We start from the raw sequence: 20,811 nt of genomic DNA on the forward strand, positions 1-20,811 counted from the left end.
TAAATCGGTGGCCGTTTGCAAATGCAATTAGAGAGGATGGGAGAACGTGCTCGCCTTCGACTTTCTGCCAATACTGGCGATAATTAGCCAATAATGGAGGCTGAAGTTTGGCCCTATTGTTTTTTGGTGCCTCGAATGTATTCTGACGGGCGGGCTTTATCGTGCGGAGCTGATCAACCGGAAATGATGGTTCCGTGACGTGAGCCCGAAAGGCCCCAGCATCAGAACAATGCGGCGCAGATTTTGATGCCGGCAATCACCGCATTGTACTTTGTATCAAGAGCCTTTTTGTTTTGGATTAGACGATACATTATTGTAAATTAACCGTTGGTTTTAATAATAAATTTAGTTGTGTCTTTCGAAGATCTCAAAATTCTAAGAGGAACCTTCTGATTGAGTGAGTGATTGAGCGAGCGAGCGAGTGAGTGAGTGAGTGAGTGAGTGAGTGAGTGAGAGCGAGAGAGAGAGAGAGAGAGAGGAGAGGAGAGCGAGAGAGAGAGAGTGAGAGAGAGAGAGAGAGAGAGAGAGAGAGAGAGAGAGAGAGAGAGAGAGAGAGAGAGAGAGAGGAGAGAGGATACGCTTATTTAGTGTTACTGCATAAGTCATATATCCTTTCTTCCCGTTACCACCGCTAATTGTTTAAATACATATTATGTCTTGGTAACTCAATTTAAATATCAAAAATACAAAAAATTATAATTCAATGAGCGCAGCAGATATATTATAATGTAGTAATAAGTGGAATGTATTAATGTAAGCAAATATAATGATACTATATGCATGTAATAATAATAGTTATAATATAATATATTTTATTATAGCTTTAATGGGTTTTTTAAAATTATAATCAATAACTAATGTAAATATATTATTAATGTAAGAACAAAATTTAAAAACAACGACAATAAATTCATTTTAACAAGCAACTTAGTAGATGAATAAATAATAGAAGTAAGATATACATGAATACATAAGTCAATAACTATAGATTTGTTTTAGTAAATTAATTCAAATTCATCATTGAAACTTTAAAGCAGTATTCATAAAAATAACAATTAAATTCAATATTAACTGGTTATTTTCAATGCAATGATAAGGGTACTTAATAATGCAAGGGCGAGCTAAAGACAATTAAATATTTGTCACATTATCCAATGAGAAACCAAACTGGTATAGATTTAAGCACATGACATAGTAAATAATAAAATAAATATTAAGATTTATAAAAAAACACAACAGCCCAATGACAAATAAATTGTTTATTTTATATTATTTATTATTATTCATTTCAACCCTTACATAAAGATTAATTAATTAAAAGAAGTTATTTGGTCAATCGGAAATATAATTAATTTAATAAGTAAAACGAAGTATATTTTCACTAAAACTCTCCGTGGCCATTTCATTTGTCGCCGAGAATCGAAACCTGATTACACGACATTTGAAAAATGGCAAAAAGGAAGGAAAATTCGAAAAGTTGGGTTATGATGGGAGGTTTGTGTCCGAGTGAAGCGAAGTCATGATACCTCAAGTGGTAGAGCAGAGGCGTATTTAGCCGAATATAGTGGGTTCGAATCCCGCTCGTGAAACTGACTTTTTTCATTTCAAGTAATAAATTTCTTATACTATTCTATTTTTTATTACATTTTTTATTAGGATAGAGTGTATTTTTAGCTTGTTAGTTCCTACAGACTGCTCGCAGTTTAAGACTTTCGACAATAGATTGACATTACGCGAGGCTTGTACCAGAAATGATTTGCTGTACACAAATGTACGGTGCTTAGATATTTGTAGAAGGTTGACTCTTGAGGAAAATTGTGAATCGACGCTATGAATGAATGAGAGAGAGAGAGAGAGAGAGAGAGAGAGAGAGAGAGAGAGAGAGAGAGAGAGTGAGAGAGAGAGAAAGGGACATGTTAAGAGTTCATTAGGTCTTTCGTTGTACACTAATAAACTATATCTTTTACGCATTTGTGCACAGTAAATTTCCATCTGTTTTTTTTTCATTTTTTACAAATTACATTAATTATATTGATTAGTGTATTGTTTTTCCGTTTCCGACTATATTTGTTCTCGATCACCTGAGCAAGCAATTCTTCGATAATGGTTAACAGAGACGAAAAAAAAGGATGGAATGGACCCTTTGTCGAACTCCCCCCGTGGCCGCACTTATCTATGCATGAGGACGGGCGAAAGACTTTTATAATTAGTTTTCTGTTTACCGTTGTCGTCGAATGCATGCTTAACCTATCGAATCAAAGGGGCCCCGGGACGTTTGTTTGCCCGGTCTCGTTCTATCTGTTTGGTCAACTGAGCATTTAAACACATTGTCCGTTAATTAATATCTGCGCAAAAAACCCACTCAGGGGACTTATCAATAGCATGCATTTTAAATTGTTACCAAATCATACAATTTTAGATGGCAACTGTGCTTGGTAATCAAATGAACGTATGTGTGGCGTTTAGTGATCGTTACTTGATGATTATTCGGAAATCGTGAAATGCGGTCTGGTGTGACCAGGTTTTAGAAAAACATTTTCTTTATCGTGCCAACGTTTCGATCCTAATTGAGATCATCTTCAGGGCTCAAAGTGTTTGTTTTATGTGTAATTGTGCCATTCTTGCGACCGCATCTCACGATTTCTGAATAATCATCGACTAACGGTCACTAATCACCACACGTTAAAGTAATTATTTTCCAATTTTATGACCGAAACGATCAAAGCACAGATACATAACGTAATAAGATTCATAATGTTTCGAGAAGAAAACTCCCTATACTTTACTTGAAAGTTAAATGTTAAAATCTCAGTAAATGTCAAAAGAGTTTTGAAAATTATTTGGTAAAAAAGTTACAATCACTGCAATATTGATCTTTTGTATTTTTAGGGGGTGTAAGCAGGTTGTTTAGAAGGGTGTGGAAATATTGGAAAAGTCAAAATATCGTTCCTAGTACACAGAAAGAAATTATTCCTCCTCAATCACGAGTCGAAAATAAATTCAGAAGTAAAATCGGGGGGAGAGGCGGAACTTTTCAATATAAAAACCTCCGGACTCGTACGCATTGAGTGCAGGTGTCGTTCTGAAGAACGTATCTACGAGGGCGGCCGACTCGATAAGTTTAAATTGTCGTTGCCATAAGGTGCCGAGGGGTAAATATCGGGTTCGGCTGGCCGCCGATACAGCTGTACAATCCTCAGGTAGGACGGTTTCAAAACGACAAAGAGGCCCTCGGCCACGGGACGGTGGTGAAGTACAATGGGTACCCTCTTGACGCGTACGTGGGAAATCCTTAAGAAAGGATGGATGTGTCAATGGCGTCTTTCTGTCAATTTTACGGCATCCTGCATCCTTGGAGAGTGCCGATTTGAGAAGGGATACCTTGGACGTCTTTGTTCAAGTACTTTTTTCTCTACCTCTCTGCTACGCACTTTTAAAACTACCCACTTAGTAAATCAAGCAGATAAGCACTTACTTGGCGTGCTGCAGCCACTCAGCAGCAAAAAATGACCTAACCAATCAAATAAGAATCTACAAAGACGTAACAAATCCCTGAAGGGAATGAAACGTGTAAATGTAAAATATTTCTACAAGATAGATATAAAACGTTTAAAAAAACTAAATATACTCTACTTCCAGACGCAATATATATGTAAAAAATATTTAAGGTAAATATCCGTCGATATATCATAATATCTGACCATCTGTGGTAAATATGTGTAATATTTTGTGACAGTTGAATAATGTGGTAAATATGTTTTATACTGAATTAAATCTATACGATGCAACCCCCAGTATGAAAATTGTTAAAAATAAACATACAAAAATAGCAAGAGAATGCTGCATTCTAAAATTATATATTATAAATACCACAAAGCCGCATTGTGGAACAATTGCGTTGCACGAAGTTTTGCGTGTAAACACACGATGTAATTATATAATGAGATTTGAAATAATTTTTCCGACAAACCGACACGGTAAAATAAAACCGGCATTATTCTATTTTCTTTTAAAGATGGCCTTGTAGTTTGAGCAAAAAAACATTTAAAAAACACGAACAGCGAAACGGCGAGGATAGGCAGTCCGGAAATGACCGGAAGCGACCCACCTACAGATTAAAAACACGCTTAAGCGCAAGGCTGAATATATTTTTCAAGATGATAAACTTTAAGCTTTAAGGTATTCAAGTTGTAATGAAAGTAAAAATTGCCAACGATTTATGTAAAAATTTATCGATCTTCTGCATGACAACGGCTAAACATGCTTTTCAATCTGGTAATTTGGTTTTGTAATGAATAAAGATCATAACAGATTGTTTTGCGGTTTAATCAAATCTTTCAGCTTATATTTTTAAATTTTTATTCAAATTCATTTTTATTAATTGAAATTGTTAAGCTATTTGGCTCGTCAAATTGATAGAACTGAATTTAAGTGGGGTTTTTTTCGAGGGTTCGTAACAGCAGATGTCATATCACCCACGGGGTATCACTGTTTTTGAAAAAAAAAGCCCATTTGTAAAAAGGTCGGGTTCGAATGCAGGGCCGGTGGATTCGAACCCAGGACCTTACAGTGATAAGTGCCGTGTCAACGCCATAAACGTTGCGGCCACCGAGGCCCACTGTATTTATTATTATTGTGATTATTATTACTAACATTAAATTTATTAGCTCGAAAAATATCAGGCACGCATTCCAACGTTCTTGCCAATTGGCACTAGGAGCAGAAAAAATATTTGAAATATTTTACACATTTAAAAAAGAGGTTTTCTATCTTTGCTATGGGTGTATTGCAAATATCAGTCGATTTCCCTTTTTTAGCTAAAATAAACAAAGTTAATATAATTTTAACGAAATAATATGCAAAATTGTATTGTTAAATCATATTATACATATAAAAAGTTACAAAATCAAAACTATGTTTCTAGTATATTGGACAAAAAATTATATAACGAAACACAATACGATTCAATTTGTGCAATTTTTAAAGCCGTTAAATGCAAATTTTTATAGCAAAAAAATAGATAATTTTGTTTGTTCAGCTGAGGACATTTGTTTCTCTGTCGTCCACAATTCATAATTCTTCTAGATTTTCTCAATTTCCACGTTATTGTAACCATCGGAAAGGTGCGGTTTTATTTTTTCTCAACAAGGTTAGTGTAAATGCCGGTATAATTGATAAAATAAGAATGGAAGAAAAGAATGTTTTATTTTTTACTCCGGTTTTAATTTCAATATGAAGGACATATAATTCTGAACCCTGCACAGTTTTCTGTGTATCCTTTTTTTAAATTTATCACAATTGTTCTACAAATTACCACACAAGCTTTAGAAAAACCACATTTCGAAAACGAAGAATGTGGGAAAAATTCTTTGATTTTCCAAAAAATTTGTACTCCTGACAATTTTGTAATTTGTACTTGATGACTACAAACTTTGTTTCTTGCTTAAAAAATTCTTGAACAAACTCGTATTCAAAAGATAGATCGCATGTACTTGTCCTCTGATTGGCTACTTTCGAGTTTTAGAAAAATCTGTATAAAAGTAACAATAAAAAATCTTATTTGTTACTCAAAAAATTATATTAATATTTACGGCTTTTCTTGTTTAAGTTACTAAATAATATTTTCAACCCATCTTACCGGTAGGCATTGTAAACAAAAAGGATGTTAAGTCGGATACATAACGTGACACATGCGATAGGGAAGTTAAACAAATCTGAAATATTCAAACAGAAAATGTAATTCACTATAAATCAATTACACTTCACAAATGCAAGTGTTTAAATTGTGTTTAGATTATTAAATTTATTATCGTAATATTACATTCGTAGATTTTATGTAATTCCTGTCATAAAGAAGGTGTTAATGTCCAACTAGTCGTTGCATGTCGCTGACGAGGTGTCATAATCTCTTTATAATACTTTTTTCAAAAGTATTATCAATTAAAATTTCATGTGCTGTGCTGGGATTTGAAATCAGAACCGCTAGCTTGGGAAATACGAGTCGCCGCTTGGCCAATGCAGTTTTCACATTCTAATATATTGCAGTCTTACTTATAATTTATTATTATATATATTAATATAAACTCAAATTGGTCCTCCTTAAGCAGAGAAAGATTTCTCGATGTGTCCCACATACTAGAGGCGTGTCATGCCTTGGCTCCATACATAGAACGTGTAGGCATGCCGCAAGGTTTTAAGAATGGTTCTCGGACACGGTAGCGAGTTTCAGGGTCCCCTGTTCCGCTGTTTGGGAAAATTGGGAATAGTTTATTGTATATAGTCTTCGAAATATGTGTTTGTGTTTTGTATGAATAAGTGTATTTATTAGAGTTAATGGGGATGGTGGAATAGAAATAGCCCCTTGAGCTGTGAACGTGACTTGGGTCGATGGCGGAATATTTATAAAAGTACCCCGTCGACCCCAATTAGATTAGTTTGTTATTGTGTGCAGGTTGGTGTAGGAATATTCAGTACTCTATCCACCAAATAGAATAAATGCAATGTATGTAGGTGTGAATGTATTTATTTGTGTGAATGCATATTGAATGTGTGCTGTCAGATGCCAGAAATATTCAGAAAAATATTTTTTCGAAAATATATATAAACTCAAAGACAAAAACCGGACTTGTAATTATTTGCTTGTTTTCCATAATAACTAGGTATAAAGATTAATAGTTCATTTAAACGTAAACACAATATTAATAATTTGTTGGCTACGTTAGAGTGTTACTAATCTTTTTATACCCATTAGATTAAAAACAAAGAAAATCAGTTCAATTTCATCTTTTCCAGAGCCAACTTGTCAATGTGTTAATTTTTAAAAATTTTTTTATGAAACCATAAATTTGAGTAAAACTGAATTATTAATTTTGTGTGATGAGTGTACGTTTATGTGTGAGTGTACATTGTTAATATGATAGACGAACTGTTGCCCATGATCTAGTAATGGTTATTCGGATCCGCATTAAGCACAATTTAAAACCATTCAATACGAATTTATATAACAATCGAGAAATCTTTGAGAATTAATGGCCCAGGCGAATTTTTAATAATATTGTTTTTATTTTATAAACATTAATACATTCCCAAAAACAAATTTATGATTTTTTTTAAATATTGTGAAAATATTTTTGTGAGATTCAAACAATTATGTCTTTGTAGCACTTTTTTGTGTGTATTCGTATTTTTTTAGCAATAATTTCTGAGCAGTGTTCAGAGGTATCAGGATTTTGTATTGTGGTGCAATTAGAGATAGAATGTTCCCGGATTTACACGGTTCGTTTGTTTTTCTATTTTTCCTATTAATGAAGTTTACATGTTTGAGATATTTATTTTATGGATTGAAAGTGTAAAATTATTTATTACACTTTTTTGCACTACTCCTATAACAAGGAGTATTAAGATGATAAATACCCTGTTTACCAATGTTTTGATCTCAAATATTTATGAGTACTTGAGGATTCAAAAGGCACGTCGTGGATATGCATATAAAAAGCGATAAATCAAAGAGTTCTAACAATGTAGCGATTCTATTTTCTCCCTGCCGTATTTTTTCCCGTGCTGGGGCTAAGGGTGTCTACGATTCTTTTTTTTTTTTGCCCCTCGGTGTTACTCTTTTCGTGTCCGACCCGTAGCAGATGCACCTCATTCACGACCTTTTGTGAATCCTCCCCGGGATTTATGGGCGGTAATGAACTCTACGTAACCATTGTTATGGTAGGTGATACATAGGCGAGCCCTCTCCGGTTTGCGTTGTTTGGACAAAAACTGAACTATGACATATGGGCTTTTTGGATAATGGCCTTGCGGTCAGACTTGGTGGAGTTCGCCAAGGAGGGATCCGCCTGACGGGTCTTGTTAAACTGGATTATGTTTCGATAAAATCCGGAGAGGTAAAAGGTCGGATGTAGTTTCGCCGAGAGGGCTTAGTTTGGTTTTTACTCGTTCCGCCGTGTAACGGGGCACTTACCGTTTTACCGTTGGCATTTTGAAGAATCTCCCCTGTGATCCGGCCGTTTCTGTATTTTCGGGGGGGAAACGAAGAAACGGGACGCCCCCTTCTGCGGATTAGCGGCGAATCGGAAAGAGTATTATACAATGGAGATAACGGAAAACTGCATAATTCAAAGGAGCGACGTTTGCAAATACTGCTGATATTCCGATTGATTTGCCACGGACTATACGAGGGCCGTGCGTCCCTTTTCTGGACCGGGGGTTACTTGCGTAAGCGAAAGATAGCAGAAAGCGGCAATTCTTTTATGAAATAAGAGGGGCATTTCTGGCAGAGGCTCCATCTAATTTTAGACCTCTCGGGTTATGAAAATGGCTGCAGAAATATCCTATGTCTAACATTAAGAAAATACTATTTTTTTATAATTCAGGCAATGGTGACAAGTAAACATAAAAAGTCTTTTAGATCATATTTCAAATTCTTGCTAATAATGACAGATAAGAGTAAGCGAGAGTGTTTCACAGACAAAACCGAATATAACTGTCTCTTCGTGTTATATTAGTCCTCCCAGGTGTTTCAAAGATTGATTAATTGAACCTTTCATCTCTCTTAACCATTTGTTAAAATGTTTGAAATCTCCCAGAATAAAAAATACACAATTATACTTTATTTTTAACATGAAAACTTTAAATACACCCAAGCGGTCAATAATTCGATTATATTACCGACTAATGACTATTTTAATCAGCCATTTAAAAACATCCACTTTATTAGTACAATTACAAACTTAAAATGTTTTATGTTGAATTTATTATTGAAGAGAAGGTATCGACCATTTGGCCTTTAATTTGATGTATGATGAGGATTATGGTCAAGGGATAGAATAAAAACCAAATTCCAACTTTGCCAGGCTTTCGACCCGGGCTTGAATCATCAGGGCCGATATTTTCAAACAAATTAACAGTTGATCAACAGTTGAATGGTGCAATAGTAACCAGGTTGAACCTCTGGCTATCTTAATATCTTTGGTGTGGATTGTAGCTCAGGATGATAAATGGAAAGCTCCTAAAACAGCAATCGTTAAAACAGACAGTAGGTAGCCCTAGACCTCTTGGAAAATGTGCGAAAAAGAATCGTCAATCTCATCAGATCAAAAGAAATCTGAAATGCTTGGAAGAAAAATGATGGACAATAACATTTACATGAGCCAAAACTCATGTCAGAAGCAGAAGAAATGAGGCTACAGATCGAGAGGCAAAGGATGCTGCAATGGACACAGAGACGGCCGTGGAATTATTTCGTGCACCTCCGAGTTATGAGAAGAATCAAACTCGAATGCAACTACTCGATCAATGGAATACTGCATGGATTACGCAGAGGGAGCGTCGCATACCAAGAAGTTCATTCCAACAGTGTCCGGAAGAAAGGCTGACTTCCCTGAGAAGTTCATTCAAAACAACTCAATTTTTGAGTCGTATCTCTTCCGATTCCATGTGATCGACGACCCATAATGCGAATGCCAGGCAGGATCGAAGAAACCACTTATTAGATCTGTTAGGAGATCAGTGATGCTGCAAGGATCAAATTGGCCAAGTGAACACAGAGAATTAATAGACAAATATTTGTGCTCTTTTCTTAAATTAATTTAAAAATAATAATTTTCGATATTTTTTAATGTTCAAATCTTGCATCTTAAAAATTCTTCCTGAAAATAAAATTGGTTATTTGTTTGTTTCAGCAGATTAATTTTATTTGTTTATATCACTGTACTAAACTCCCTTTACACAATTTTTTCTTTTCTTTTTCTTTCACAATTAATAGTTATTTTATAAACAAAAACAGATACCAATTTTTAGCACAGATAACTTCTTAGTATATTGATTTTTTTAAAACTTTTTCTAAAGTGACATTAATTATTTTATTTTACAACTTTAGAAGCCGAATATTTCTTCAGTTATACAAAAATACGTATGGTAACTCTTGATAACTTATACACAATCAAAATCGCTAAAGGATTACCTTTATAACAATGTTAGCAATAATGTGCGGATACTCATCAAAAAACTTAAGTATTTGAAAGGCTGGATAGATTCTTCACAAAGTTAAAAGATAACTAATCTTTTTAGCAAGGTTTTGGTTGAAATGAAAAAGTCAGTATCACGAGCGGGATTCGAACCCACGACCTTCGGCTCAATACTCCATCAGTGTCACGATCAGAGGTGACGATAGATCATGTGGTTAGAACAGCGGCGTATTGAGCCGAAGGTCGTGGGTTCGAATCCCGCTCGTGACACTAATTTTTTTAATTCAACCAAAACCTTACATAAAGATTAATTAATTGAAAAAAGTAATTTGGTCAATCAGACACTAAATATAATGGAGTTAGTAGAAAACGATAATTTGGGTAACACGTTTAACGTTATTTATTGAGTCGGAGTCACGTTAGCTCAAGTGGTAGAGCAGCGGCGTATCAAGCCGAAGGTAGTGGGTTCGAATCCCGCTCGTGACACTGACCTTTCTATCCCAACTAAAAACCTTTATTAATTGAAAGATATTAATTGGTCACGCGGACCACGAAAACTAGTGAAGTTATTTATTGATTTTACGTTTTAGTGGTCAAATGTGATTTACAAATGTGTTTTACAAAAATGTTAGTTTTAGTGGACCAAGTTACTTCTTTCGATTAATTTTTTATGATAAGAGATTTGGATGGTACATAAGTTATTAAGAATTACTAGTCTTATTTTATCTTCAAAAATATTTAACTGAAGAAATGTTCACCCTTGTTCACATTTGTAAAATAAAAGAATTAATGTCACTTTAATACAAATTAAAAACTCAATTTAGTTAAGTAGTTACCTGTGCTAAAAATTGGTTTTTGTTTATAAAATAATTGTTAATTGTTGTTAATTTGTTTGAAAACTTAGGCCCTGATGATGATCTTGAAGCCCGGGTCGAAAGCTTGGCAATGTTGAATTTTTGTTTTGCCCTACCCTTTGATCATAATACTGATCATACACGAATTTATTTATAAAAGGGCTGGTTTTCCCAATTGGGGCGATACTTAAAGATAAACCATTATGGACCAATTTTTTGGAAAAATGGTTCTTCACTTTATAGCCTATTGATCTACCATTATAGGCCTTTTGTGTAACGTCTTATAATACCTAACGACAGATTCGATCGTGTAAAAAGATGATTTACAACAATATTCTGGCAGCTGTGATTTTATTAAGAATTTACTGTTTTGTACAAATATAGTCTCTCCGATAAATCGAACATTGAATACTTCAACAATCCACGTAGAATATGTATGGGATAATAGTTTTTTTAAAATAGTTTTTATAGAATATATTTAGAAGAATAAAAAAGTTGATAATAGAAATTGATTTTAGCGTTTTGCCATGTATAGAGCTGATAGGAAATATAACAGAACTTTATTATATAAGTTTTGTCGTAAATGCAAGCTATGGAGCATACGGTTTTCCTGGTCTTCGTTTGATTAGCTTCTTCCCTTCTTGGAGATCTTGCAACCCTCTTTAATCCCATCCCGGATTCCGCGTCATTGCCCTAAGGGCTGTCCCACCCCAGATGCATCCCCTGCCCCTGTCCCCAAGACAAGGGATGGTTCCTAAATTATTTACAAACTCTCATTTCCTTAAACTGACACCTTATTTATGTCCGTGAGAAGACGGAGGACTTGATGAGGCAACCCCTATGTGCGGAGGGATTCGCAACTCTCTTATAAATCAAGTCCGTCCTTATTCAGAGAAGAGAGAACGCAATTTTAAGCCTGGCTCGTGATCTCCTAAATAATTCCATTTCTATGCACATGCGTTTCATCAGTGGATTTCCATTTTTAAGGGTGGTTTTACGCTGGGGTGTAAAAGGCGAACCTCGCTTTTGCATAGAAATCCCACAAGTTCGAATTTCACAGACATGAAGCTTTTTGGTAATTGGATTCGTAGTCTGCCTTATTTTCTTTTTCTTAGTTTTGAAATTCTTCTGTTCATAAATACTTTACAGAAAAACATCACGAATTGTTTTCTCTTTTCCTTGATTTCCATCAGTACGAATAAAAGCATGCACATACGGAGTAAGAAATCTAGAAATTAGACCCGATTTTCTAAACACTGTACGATCAAATAAATGTTCAAATAAATGGCATTAACCGCTTGGAATCCGCTTTATTTGATTTGAACTGGAGTATATCCAATTCTATTCCTGCCAGTGTTTATCTATATTTGATTAGGAAGAGAGCCCTCACTTTTGGGGGGTGGTTTTACCCCTCGGCTACAAGGATAATCCGTTACCATGGAGATTGGACGCTACACCTTTTTTCCATCGGAATTACAAGTAAACCGGCGGGACACGCTTTCGGAAATTTGGGAAATAGCGTGGCAGGGCGAATGCCATCGGATTCAGGACGGATTGCGAACCCCTCGGTATGATTAAATTCATTCATCGGGTTCGGAGAGTCGAGAGATATTGGATGTATTAAAAACAAAACAAAAAAAGAAGCATAAAAGCTCGAGTGAAGCTCATTTTACGATCATTGCGATCAAATCAATCAAATATTTTTGTCAATGCCTACTCTTTTAAACCTCTGAAGTATTGCTTTCGTTTAAAAATCAAAATTTGTTAAAAATCTCCATCAATATATCTCCATCAATATATAAAGTTTACAAAAAAAAAAGAAAAAAAAAGTAGTTTGCTAAAAATGGAAAATAAACAGTACATTCCTCTAATTTAAACAATGAAACTATTTATTGCTATCTTATTACTTAAACTTTCGAGATATTAACAAGAAACGGGCACACCGTTATACATTCAACTACAAGTTTTTTGAAATCACAGTAGATAATCCTGGAGTAACAAGTAATGGAAAGATAGACAGTTAGGTAGATAGATATATATATAAAGAGAGAGAGAGAGAGAGAGAGAGAGAGAGAGAGAGAGAGAGAGAGAGAGAGAGAGAGAGAGAAATAGAGAGACAAATAGATAAATAGATAGAGACGATAGATCAATATAGTTTTATTTTAAAAAATCTCGCAAATTTAGGTAGCGAACGACTTCTCTTATAATTAACGAGAAAACATTTAGATGTATAAATGTACAATTTTGATTAGACTAGCCGGAAAACTGTACTCAATTTTTCTTTACCAATCCTGTTTTGGCACTCAGTGTTGTTGTTTATGGGGAAAACTAATTTGTTCTTCCATTATTAGAGGTTGCGTAGGTATGTGAGATTTATGTCTTTTTATTTTTTTTTAAATATCTTACTCAGAGGGCTGAGTAAACTAAATGGTCTGAAACATGAAGGGATTTTATGGAGCTTCCCAGTTTTTGTTTTAAGTAAATAAGTTTCGAAGGCATTGATTGACATTGACGAGATGCATACATAAAAAGGACGTAGTTTTTCTAGGAAGGTTCTTAAGCAATGAGTCTGAGATCTGGTCGAGCCCCGGTGACTCTTTGATTTTGCGGGTGATGCAACTTTTTTGAGTGACCACAGTGCAACCATCTGGGTTGAAACACGCCTAGCATGAGGCTAAGGATTTATCTCGTGACAAATCTACCTAAATAGCAAGGCCTCTGATCAATAATCAGATTGTGAACGGATGATTCCAAAAATTTCAATAGTGTATGAACTACTCTGCGACAAAAGGAATTACCTCTGTTCTCTTTCCTCTGTATTAGCAATCATAGTGCTGAGCTGGTAGTTATAAATATTTATCGGAACATAATTTTTAAGCGAGGTAGTTGTTTGCCCCGACTTATTTTCTTCTTTACAAAACTAGATGACCAGTTCACCGATACATCGTTCCGGCTATTAAATATTTTTGTCAAATTAATTTGTTAATTATTTCCGGGATATTGTTATATTCTTTGAAAGATAAAGCAGGTAAAGAGCAGCATAACATGATTTGCCGATGAACGAAGTTCAACTTGGGATGACTTTCATTTTTGAAGACAACGATTTGAGCATTTTGGTAAGAGAAATGGCCAATATGAAAATAAAATGGGATAGTTCAATGAGTCAGAAAAAAAATAAATATCGTTAACTAGTATGAGGATAGGCCACTACAAATTGGTAAGGTAACCTCCCTTACCACATTTTTAGTGACCTACTTACCATCGTACATATTCTGCTTGATTTTTCCAAAATTTAACTCCTGAAATTATATTATCTGAAATCGTCCAATTAAAAAAATAAATAAATCCGTAAGTGCATAGCACTCTGTCCAACATGTCATTGGTGACGGGGGAATGAGGGTCTCTGGCCACCTAGGCTCGACAAAAGAACCTTCTTCTTGGGGGTTGGTTGTAGGTGTTCAAAATAGCCTTATACCCATAAAAAGCTGGAGTTAATAATAATAACAACCACACTTTACGATGTGTTTTTTAATGCTTTAATGCTTGCTGGGATGTTGGTTTGGTCTGCTATAGGCCTTTAGCCTGTTAAATTCTTCGTAGACGGCAATTTTTGAATTTGAGGCAAATATGTCCCCATAGTGGTTCTTTACCTCGTTAAAAATAATCCAATTTTTACGTCAATTTGAATACCCAACAAATATTTTACAAAACATTTTCATCATATTTTTTTTTATATAATCACCGATTTCTTAAAAACTATTATTTCCATCCCGATTAACACTGAATTAAATTATGTCTCAATTATAAATGATTAATTATGTGTTGATTGAACATTTTTAAGTTGGTTTTAAGCGTTTTTTTCCTTTTTTTGTGAATTTACATAAAAAGGGTAAATATATTATTTTCGTATAGTATAAAGAAGAACACGATGCAATTATGTAGGTTTATAGACATCGTAAAAGCATGTTTTTCTTGGTTTTGCTTGAGTCTAGAAAGTGTTCTAACCACAATTCAGCATTATTTCTGCAAGGAAGGTAAAATAAAGCAAGTCTGAGTAGTTTAAGCATTGACAATAAAAACCTTTTGACGTGAGCATGCATTTAATGATTTCATGCTGTTTTTATCGTTATCGTTTAAACCTTTTGTTCCTGATGCGGTTTTATAATTAGGAAGGTATGCCCCCGACTATGAATATTTACGAGGAGTCATTCCGCCTTTATTGGTAGTAGCGGCGGTGTCAGTATATCTAAATTGATTACCTTTTAAAATAGGGTCGCGAGCCGTGTTTCCCGTTGTTGCACTTCAAGGCTTGATAAAATTGAAATGTTTTTCCAAATAAATTCGAAAGGGTAAGCCAAAACAATATGATGTTTAAAGAAAGAATTTTGTTCAGATTTTGAAAGGTCAAGTCTACTGAAACAATGGATCTTAACAAAATGAAAGCTTGACGCTTGTTGCCAAAGTTTTCTTTACAAATAAAACCCGTTATAGTAAATATTTTAGGAAATTAAAAAAGTTTGCAGTCGAGGCCAACATCTTTATGGGAAAACGTGTTCTACATTTGAATATTCCCAAAAAACCATTCATCCATTTGAATACAATTTCACATGCGCGTTTCAAAATGTGTAACAGTTGTGTCTAATAATATTCTTCTAAAGTAACTAGCTTTAATTTGACAAGAATTTAAAATTTGTAAAAAAATCTATTTTTTCTAATTTAAAACTTTTTTTTATACTGTGCATTATTTATAAAAAATAATTAATTTCGTCTATTCTAAAACATTTGCTTCATAATTATAAACAGTCCTTTTTAAATTGGATAATAAAATTGAGAGACAACTTCACATTTATGAGGTAAGAACGTGATTTTTTCAGGAGGCATAGAAATGAAAAAAAAAATCCTACTTTAATAGTAATATTTATGACTGCAATGTTTTATCTTAATGTGTTTAATGCCAGCTTTATTTTTATAATTTTACATAAAAGATCAAGGATAACGCGAATTTAAAATAAATAAAAACACTCGGTTCCTTCGAGATTTTAAGGAATATACCCTTTTCATCAATAATTTGTAACTAGTACTAATATTTTATTTTCCTTATCCCTATTTTATCCTTATCCCTTATTTCATATATACAATTCCTGGTTTAAGTTATAAAAAATTGTGGATTCATTTGGTGGAATTACACGAACAGCTTATCGAAGTTGTTTTCCTCGTTTTTCCGTACAAAAACTACATTCAGCAACAGGAATATTTCAGATTGTTGGTATTCATCTCGGAACTGAACCGTTTAAATTCGGTCCTGAAGCTTTAAAAATATTACAATTGAAATGAATAAGAAAGACAGATATCCTTACATATGCGACTGTCATAAAAAGCACGAAAATCGAGAAACAAGAAGAAAAATCCGAAGGTATTCATACAGCATCGTGTTCTAAAAAATATGACTAAATAATAGATGAAATCATGAGATTTTACTTTTTTCTTATGAAATTCGAAAACAGTTCAAAGAAAAAAACATTTTGAGAAGAAAAGACGTAAAAAGAATTTGCAAGTGACGAAACTGTGATATCCCTTCACTTTTAATAAATAAAATGTGTGATGATTAGTGACCGTTAATCGATAATTATTCAGAAATCGTGAGATGCGGTTTGGTGTGATGTAGGTTTCAGTAAAACATTTTCTTTATCATGCCAACGTTTCGATCTTTATTGAGATCATCTTCAGGGCTCAAAGTGTTTGTCTTCTGTGTGATTGTGCCATTCTTGCGTGTCGTGTTGAGAGTGCCCGTCCGCATTTCAGCAAAAAAGTTCTCTGGTTGATAGCCGATGCGAGTTTCTTCTCATTGTTGGCGATGTCCTTCAGAATACGTTTAGCATCGTGTTCATATAGTTGAAATTTGTTCATAGAATCCCATGTTCTTAGTTCACGCACTCTCAATACGACACGCAAGAATGGCACATTTACACAGAAGTCAAACACTTTGAGCCCTGAAGATGATCTCAATAAAGATCGAAACGTTGGCACGATAAAGAAAATGTTTTTCTGAAACCTACATCACACCAGACCGCATCTCACGATTTTTGAATAATTAATAAATGAAATAATGAGAATTTACTTTTTTCTTATGAAATTGGAAAACAGTTCAAAGAAGAAAATATTTTGAAGAGAAATGTCGTAAAAAGAATATGCAAGTGACCAAACTGTGATATCCCTTCACTTTTCTTCTAGTAGACTAGACAACCGATTTTAAACTCTCCCTTGACAATAAACTACTGGTATATAACTCAATACTGAAACCAATATGGAGAACTATGAGGTTCAACCAAACCTTCCAATTTACGCACAATCCAGACCTTACAATCATGAATCCTTACATCCATAGACTACGTTATGCTACTAACTACACCATCCATAAGGAACTAATTGTTCTCATTTTAATCGAAGTTGTCAAATCCATCTACAAAAAATTGCACACTAACCTCAAACCCCACTCTAATCTCAACGTACAACCCTGCAATCCTACTCGACGTTTAAAAACGCAGTCGACCGAGACCTATGAATACGAGTGATAAAGTAATGATTTCTAATTTAGGAGTGCTATCACTGGAAAGTCTCCAGTCGCTGTCTTTCTATTTGTTTTTATTTTAATTATTATGCTTCGCGCAGGTTTTTGTTCTATTACTCAATAAAAAAATCCCTACAATACTAAATATTTTTAGCTAATAACAGAAAACAACAGTTGCTGATTAGAATCCTACGTTTCTTACTAATGCATAAGTGATTCCTTGATTGTTTATCTATTTAACATAGAACACGCCTTAATTCAATAAAGCTAGACGTGGTGCTTTGCTTTATATTTTAGAAAGAGATTTTTGAAAAATCATATTTTATAGGTACATTACAATCATTATTTATTCGAACACATTCCCTGTATTGTCCCAAACCTCGCCCACGCGATCCCCTCGGGTGTTTTAAAATCCTGGGTTAAAACCGGAGCGTATGTGACGAGGAAAGAAGGGCCCTCTAGGACTAGGAAAAGGGGAGGAAATTACCCCAACAGGGAGTCGGTAAACGTGGGCGAGGAATCTTATCGTCACCGAATCACTAGGGGACATATCAAACTTGATCAATAAAAGGTACACACACTGAGGTCATAGTGTCATAATGTCAACCTCGAGGGATTACTTGTGCCGTTTCCTCCGATTGAATCAGCCATCGGGTCGAAAAAAGATGGGTAATTTTTGTGACACGGAGCCGCCGGGGAAGGTTAAGGGAAAAGGGTAGGTGCAACAATCATGAATAATTCACCATGGCTCTGCCCGGGTTCCAGCGCCTAATCCTCTGATATATTTCCACAATTAAAATCCGACGTTTCGGCCGGCTTTGTGACGTGGGCACCCATTCAGCCCCGGTTTTGTAATGGGACTAGGCCTGTAATAAATATATCAATTTTTTTTCAAATGGTTATCGAAATGTCGCTTTAAAGGCACCACTGTTGCCAAGTGTTGCTCATGTTCAAGAGAAAAAATACATCTAAATATAACCAGCGGAAACTATGTTGTTCTTCTATTGACATCCTCATAAACAGACAGAGGATCTGAAGAGATTTGTTACTTTCTTGTTTATAGTTTACAAAACAAATTTTTTATACGAAACAACTCCAATTTTATTCTTGCTGTCGCGTTCGGTAAAAGCACAAAATTGAACGAACCAAACGGTTTAACAGTTGGACAAATGATTGTTGGCCTGGTTTAGTGGCGCATTGCCTATTGAAAGTTAAAAAGAGAAAGATCGGAACTAAAACACAAAGGTGTCTCGGATAGCATTGTTTCGGCTGGTATAGCTTAAGACAAGTTTCTTCTTTTATCTAATCGAAAATAACTTTTGATTAAAGACCAATTATTAAAAGTGGAGGCCTGTTGAAAACCAAACACATGACCAGGCGTTGTAAATAATTCAGTTGTTTTTATGCTTCACATGGATATTGACTGAAACATAATATCTTGCATATTTAATTTACGGACTACGGAAATAGCGGTAACCGCGATTTTGTGGGTGTGTAAGAAACAGAGAGAGAGAGAGAGAGAGAGAGTGAGAGAAAGAGAGTAAGAGTGAGTGAATTGGAGAGAGGAGAAAGTGAGAGAGTTAGAGATAAGAGAGAGGAAAGAAAGACAAATAGATATACATACAGAAGTGCTGTAAAATGTAGTAACAGAAAATAACATAGTGGAATAAATAAGTATACAAAAAACAGGGCCAGAAAAAGAAAGAGAGATAGAAAGAGTGAGAGGCAAAGAGAGAGAAAAAGAGGGAAAGAGAATGACGAGAGAGTTAGAATGAAGAGAGAAGAGAGAAAGAGAAGGAGACAGACAAAGACAAATAAACATGCTGACAGAAGGCCAGAAAAGAGAGTAGGAGAAAGTGAGATAAATAAATATGTATACAAACAAACAGGGACAGAAAATAGAAAAAGAGGGAGAGCATGAGATAGAGAGAAGAGAGAAGAGAAAAGAGAAAGAGAAAGAAAAAAAAGAGAGAGAGAGAGAGAGTGAGAGAGAGAGTAATGCAGTAATGCATGTGTGTGTGAGCACTTTTTAAAATTCATGATGGCGGAATAAATCCTAAAAAGAATCCAATAACAGACTTACTTATTTTTTAATTTTTTGTGAGCCTTTTCACTGTTCAGAATGTGTATGTGTTAACGCGTGTGTTTTTTGTTTGCTTGTGTCCGAATTTGGTCGTTTGGATGCGTTAATTCGCTTTTGTACGTTAGTTCGTTTAATTACTTGTTTGTATTATGTCCATGATTTTGTTGCGTTATGTTTTGGTTTGAGCGCGTCAATTTTGATTGTGTATGTGTGTATAATTCTTTTTCCCACTTATGTATATATCCTGTCAATTCGAAGTTCCTAATAATAGTTGAAATTACAAACAAAACGTAATAAAATGAGCCCTTACAGTCCCCAACCCCTTGTCACGTAATTATATAACAATCCATGAGTGAACGCACTTCAAATTCATCTCAAAACTTCCCAGCCGTTCCGTGAACATTTGTTCAATTGAATCACCGCAAATTATCCTTCTACCCTGCCATTACTTCAACGGCTCAATACGAAACATCGCAGTATTACAATTTACACCCGCTTTCCTACTCGTTTGCCAAACGCAAACACCTCGAAATCTGAACTGGTCCTTTAAAATTTGTATCGGCGAACGCGGTGGAATAGAATACACGGATGTTAATAATTTCTTTATAAAATTGAAATGAACCGGAGAACCTTCGGTATTAATATTACATTGAATTCACTTGAAAATGTATTCAAACTGTTTTCATTCATGCCATAACTCTACATACATGTTTCATTTAAAGCCATAAATATAGATAGAAACTCGTGTTTTTAACTACTCCAGTTAGAGAAAACTTTACACATTCATTTTTTAGTATAAAAAAAATATGTAAAACATCCCAGTTGGCTTAAGTAGTATAAATCAAATAGAAGTAAAAAAGTCATTGTTCACTTTAAAACAATGGCGATTTTTTGCACTAGCTAACGATTTTCTAACTGCAGTTATATGAAAAAAAAGTTAAATTTCGGCGAAAGGGTTCAGAATCGGACCATGATTCGTATGAACTTTTTTATTTCATCTGAAGTGTAGAAGCACCCGACGAACTATGTAGTACGAGTAGTGAATCACCCTGTATATCATTTCTAACAACAAATCCTATTCAAACTTTTCCTAATCAAACGATGCTTTTTCTTATCCAAATCGTCATATCTTAAAAGTGATCTTAAACATTTTGTTAGATTTGTACGTATATCCGTAATTAATATGCAATATACTATTCAACTGTTAACGTTATAGGTTAATCAAGCATTTTTACGAGAGTCCTCATTGTGGTCTTCAGGGTATCGTTTCCGATCATTTTAGTCTGCCTTGTGTCTGCCTGTGTTGGTCTGTTGGACGTTATTCGGCATATC

General features: G+C 34.6%; 1 protein-coding gene across 1 annotated transcript in view; it reads right to left on the reverse strand.

The window, feature by feature from the left end:
* Positions 1-20,811, reverse strand: part of LOC112127775 (roundabout homolog 3-like) — a 185,520-nt gene that overhangs the window by 95,504 nt on the left and 69,205 nt on the right. The window lies entirely within an intron of this gene.

Source organism: Cimex lectularius, unplaced genomic scaffold (genome assembly GCF_000648675.2).
Source record: "Cimex lectularius strain Harlan isolate CLEC.00 unplaced genomic scaffold, Clec_2.1 scaffold168, whole genome shotgun sequence".
Lineage (NCBI taxonomy): Eukaryota > Metazoa > Arthropoda > Insecta > Hemiptera > Cimicidae > Cimex > Cimex lectularius.